The sequence below is a fragment of the Pteropus alecto genome, unplaced genomic scaffold (genome assembly GCF_000325575.1).
Source record: "Pteropus alecto unplaced genomic scaffold, ASM32557v1 scaffold548, whole genome shotgun sequence".
NCBI lineage: Eukaryota > Metazoa > Chordata > Mammalia > Chiroptera > Pteropodidae > Pteropus > Pteropus alecto.
Genome location: NW_006441138.1, coordinates 1,019,059 through 1,024,848, shown reverse-complemented (window position 1 = coordinate 1,024,848; position 5,790 = coordinate 1,019,059).

Sequence of the window (5,790 nt, the reverse complement as noted above, 5' to 3'; positions counted from 1 at the left end):
AAATAAAACCAGATCAAATTACAAGCAGAAACTGAAAAGTTCATTAACACAGTGGATGACTTACACCTATCTTAGGAAATAAAAGATCAAATAATAAGAAACATAGAAGCATATTGATGGTTTTAACAACACACATATTCTACTAGACACACACAGGCTTGTAATCAACCAAAGGATATAAAGGATATGTATTCAAAATTTACAATAGACATCATACTTAAAGACAAAATTTCAGAGGTGGTTTTTAATTAAATCCAGAGCAAAGCAAGGCTACCCCCTATTTACCACTATAATTTAACATTCTATGAAAGGTATTAGGCAGTATAATAAAACAAGAGAGAACAAAAAACTTTAAGGATGAGGAAAAAAAGATGTTCACTTTTGCAGATAATAATATTATGTACATAAATATCTATAGACAAATATTTAAAACAAATTATAAAGTTTAACAAGGATAAATATATAAAATTAATAGTGTTACTATAAAATCAATTAGAAAATGAAGTATTACAAATTAACATTCACAATATCAACAAAAAATTCAAGATACCTAGAAAGTGTCTTTAAAAAAATACAGCTTTTTTAATGGGAAAAAATACAAAATAATACCAAAGAACATTAAATAAGTTCTAAATAATTGGCAATATGTACTTTGTTCATGAATGGGAAAGTCTATATTATAACGGTATCGATTCTCTCTGAATTAATTCATAAATTCAAGCAATTTAAGGAAATTCTTAAACTTGATTTTTGGTAGAACTTGATCAGTAGTTCCTAAAACTTATTTACGAGACTAAATTTCAAAAAAATCTTAATAAGGAACAAAAGGGGAAATTTCCCCACTATACACTGAAATGTATTATAACACTATCATTTATAAATCAATTAGTACAGATATGCACAGTAGATATACTGATACAGTGAAGGAGAGTGTCAGGAAATATACCTAAGCATTTAAATGACCTTGATATATGATAGAGGAGGTATTATAATTTTGAAAATAGAATTTACTATTTAATGGCATTACAAATGGAAAAAAATAGATCATTTTTCACACCATACATAAACACAAATGGATCAAGATTTAATTATTAAAAACCTCTTTAAATTAGCAAAATAAAATACAGAGAAATATCACAATGAGACACACAATATAGATCTTTAAGGTAAATATTGATATATTTGTATAAAGTTTTAAAAATATGTATAACAAAAACAGCACACAAAGTTTAAGGGGGATAAACTGGATGAAGATATAAAAGTCCAAGGAGTAGTACTTAGAATTGTAAATAATTCATATAAATCAAAAAATAGAAAATTGAATAAAAATGATCAATGGATATAAACAGATAATTCACAGAAGGAAAATCTAGAATGACTAATAAAAACGTGAAAAAATAGTCAGCATTAAATGCAACCAGAACTCTCAGAATTTGACATTAAGAGGACAAAAATCAATCAAGAATATAAAAAAATTAAAGCAACCATGCTCAATCACATCTATACGAAATGCTGCATTTATAAATAGAATGTAGGACATACTATATATTTATTGGTTTCTTAGGCAAATACTGGGTCATAAATAAAACTTTAAAGCAGAACTTCCCCACTAATGCTCAGTGAATGAATGGCTTACAGATCTGCTGAGATGTAGCTCCTCTTGGTTATCCAAAAAAGTTAGACAATGCCTGGGTGATTCAGAACCCCTACCCTTGGGTAATCTCATTCATTTATCCAGTGTGCCTTATAAATATTATCATTTCCATGTATACCATTATGTAAAAATCATATTGGTATTGCTTTCATATTTCCAAAATGTCGAGATTTTACAGGTCATATTTTCTCACCATAAGAACAAACAGAAATCAACAGTAAACTATGTTACAAGTAAAAAGAAAACAAAAATAGATTAAGACACCTTTCTCCTATAAACAAACATAACAAACAACAACAAAACTGCATGAAAATTTAGAAACATACTTCTAAATAACCCCTGCATCAAAGATGTAATAAAAACAAAATAGACAAAGTATTTAAAAAGAAACTACTTCATATGGATACTTAGGGAATGCAGTCAATACTAAAATCAGCAAAACAAAACAAGACAAAACCAGCCTTAGAAACTTCTATTAAATAGAAGTCTCCCTTTGGATTATGAAGAATTGGTCCCTAGTCAGATAATTAATTTAATGTAATCACTCAGTGCCAAACACAATGAATGAAAAACAACAATAACAATGTTCATCATCATAATATTTCATCTCACCAGGAATAGAAAATATTTAAAAATCTTTAGCAACTGTAAAAGAAAAGAATAAGCATACTCCTTAAAGACAACATTAAGTTGAAGAATACCTTTAAATACTGAAAAAGATGATTTTCCACCAGAATTTGAAACCTAGCTTAACTACTGATCAACTGAAAAAAGCAAATTAAAACTTTTTTATATGCTAGGATTCAAAGTTTATATCCCATGCACCCTTTCTAAGAAAGACATTGGGAGATATTTTTCAGCTAAACAAATGTTTAATAATATATATTTTTAAAAGCAGAAGACAAAAAATCCAGGCAACGGTGCTTTTAATAGGAGAGTATTGAAGACTAGTCATTGGACTGCCACAGATTTAGAAAGCAACTAGTCCAGCCTACAACAACAGAGAAGGCAGCAAGAGAAGTTCTCCAAGGTAAGGTAGTCCTTATGGCTTAGATGACATGTTAGCTGACACAACAGAACAACTAGAAAAAAATAAGTAGATTAATAGAGACATGAAAATGAAAATGGACAATTACTAAGTCAGAAAAACTTTATACGAGACATAAAGGAAGGTATGTTGAGGGTCCAAAAAGTAAAATCTTTGACCTGTTTGAATTCAGTAAAAATTCCCCCAAATTAATAAATCTAAATGACCACAATAATCTTAATACTTAAAAATGTAGATGCAACTATCAGAATAAGTAGCTAAATATTTAAAAATGATTGACAATAGGGTTTAGTAACAGGGGCTAGAAAGTAAATGGGCTATAACTACTCTTGATACTGTTTTTGGCATTATCTGATGTTCTAAACTTTAAAGGCTTATTTGATAATATGATTTTCAATTGCAAAAAATGTTTTTACTAATTTTCATTTCCCCAAAAAATAACTGAGGCAATAATTAACATTGTAAAAACTTGTAAATGGGTTATTTTAGGCAAGTGGTCCTCAAGTGGTGAATAAGTGTCTTATGTCCTCCCCACTCTACATGACATTTTCTAAATTTCTGGGGAAATTTTTCATTTTCACCATGATTGAAGTAGTACCATTGGCATTTAGTGAGGGTGGGCAGGGAGGGAAGACTAGGCACCATAGATAGTGAATTTTCAACCTTCAAATGTTGTACCAGATATAAGTTACTTGTGCACTAAGGGAAGTTAATAGTTGTTCACTATATGGGGAAAAAGTACATCAACGAAGGGCAGAAACTTTTGTGCTAGAAAAATTGGAAACATACACAGTACATACACACCTGTATAGAAGCGGGACCTGAGTATTTTATATTTTCTGGTACTGTTATCTGTAAGAATGTATATTTTGAAATATAAGTTACTTCTATAAAAGGATTTAAGAGCTGGTCTGTAATCTTTCCTTTAGCTAGCCTCAGGGATGCTTAAGAAAAATTTGACCCTTAGTCAACATTTTTGCAATATCAATTCGATGAGTATATCCAGGATCTTGCTGGATTGCTAATATTGATTACTGAACTGAGAACGTTCCTAAGCATGCCATTCTTGATTGTCAGCTATTTTTTCACCTACAATTTACTGTCAGCTGCATTAAATAATGGAATGAAGGCACTTACCCATCCAAGAGCTACACAACTAGCAAGGTATTCAAACTGATATATCTCAGGTCTGGGAGTTACCTGTGCTGATGTGATTTGCGTTCATGTCAGTGCTCATCTCTCAAGTTCAATATATAGGTTGTGGGTGGACATTGGAAATCTTGTCTGTGTATCTAAGGCCTTCATAAGGCTTTGTCTTGTGGCGGCTGTTGTGCAACCTGTTCTGTTTCTTTTCTAAAGTTTAGTTGGTGCTGGATAAGCCTACTGAGTCATGTGAATTTTAGTGACAATTCAACTTGAATTCTACTGATGCAGTCCTTTAGGGGTATATAATAGTCTCAGAATAGTAAAGTATGAATAACAAATATTTGTCATAAAAGAGAGAGTTGGCTTTGGAGACTTTAAAACCACGGTTATAGGTCATTAGACATTAATTACCATGGAGTTTCTGCTTCTACAGATGAATAAAAATATTAAATAATTTAATCATATACAGCGTATGCTTAGTCTGTACATATAACAATATTTATCTAATTCTCAATTTATGTATTTGGATCCCAAAGAATATTCTGTAGTTAACAAATTATATAGACACATAAAAACTCAAATCAGTACTCATATCCCTTTATTTTACACATTTAGACCTCTCTCTAAGATTATATAATTTCAAGATAATAACAGAAATACATAAAATTTATCTAGCCAGAGGAAGAATTTTAATAAAAATCTAAGGAACTAGTAGGCAAGGTCATGAAAATGAAAATGTTACATGGAATTTTTCAGAAAGTTCCACCAAAGGAAATAATTCAAATGGAAGGAATATTCCTTGTCCTACCCTTCCTTTTCCCACTTGGTAGTTCTTGATGTCTGGAAAGAGTATGTGATGTCTGGCATCAAAGTAAATATTTCGTGACCTTGAGATTGGTTACAGTGTGCTGGGGAGAGCAGAGCAGAAAAATAGAAGCAGCCTGATAAATTGATAAAGTTATAAAGCTTCTTAACAGCCTTGAAATGACAGCTCTGGACTTATTTTACCGGAGGGGAAAAAAATCCTTATTTGTTTAACCTATCGTTCAGGTGAAATTGCATTTTTGGTGATGATTGTGTTGATAGGGTTTGACCAAAAGTTAATTCCCCATATAGCTCTTATTAACGTACGTATACACTTACTAGTATTGACTACTTTTGATCAGTGGAGAGAATATTTATCTTTCTATTATGCATAAAAGGAAAACTTTCATTGGAGTGATCTACTAGGTGATTTTAAAAATTAAAGCTCTCTAGTTCTACATCTGTATATAGATTCCTCCCCGCACTTGATAGAGCTTCCATACACCAGGAAGGGAGAAAGCAAAGTCTAACACAAATGCTTTAAAAATAAGTTAAGAGCAATGAATATACATGATGACTGTATTCAAACAATACCAAATGTATGAAATGAAAAGAAATAATTTCATTCTATATTTTAGAATTCTACTTCTACTTCCTGCAATAACAAAATTTAATTTTGAGTTTGTTTTATATTATTTTGTAGTTATTACTATACTTAAAAATAATACTTCTGTGCTATTGATTCTCAATTTAACAACTTTGGATTTGGATTTCTACTATAAAAGATGAGAAATTGTGCCTTAAAATTCCTTTGGAAGCATTTTTTTGTTGTTGGCTTTATGATTTGTGCTTTCTGAACTTTGTTTAAGAAAAAAAAGAAGTCCTTGTTAAGGACTTCTCTTAAGTCTTTCTCCTCTCCTAATACACAATGATATCATCCTACACTCCCTTCTATTTATTTTATATTTTTATATTTCTTCTTTAGGTGCTTATTCACTCCGGATCTACTTTGTATTGTGAGATAGATGTTGGATAGAGGTACAGTATCTTTTTTCTCCATGTTTTCTACCACCATATACTGAATAGACTTTATTCTCCTATTTGTTTTTGCACTGCCACCTTTATGATATATTTCTTA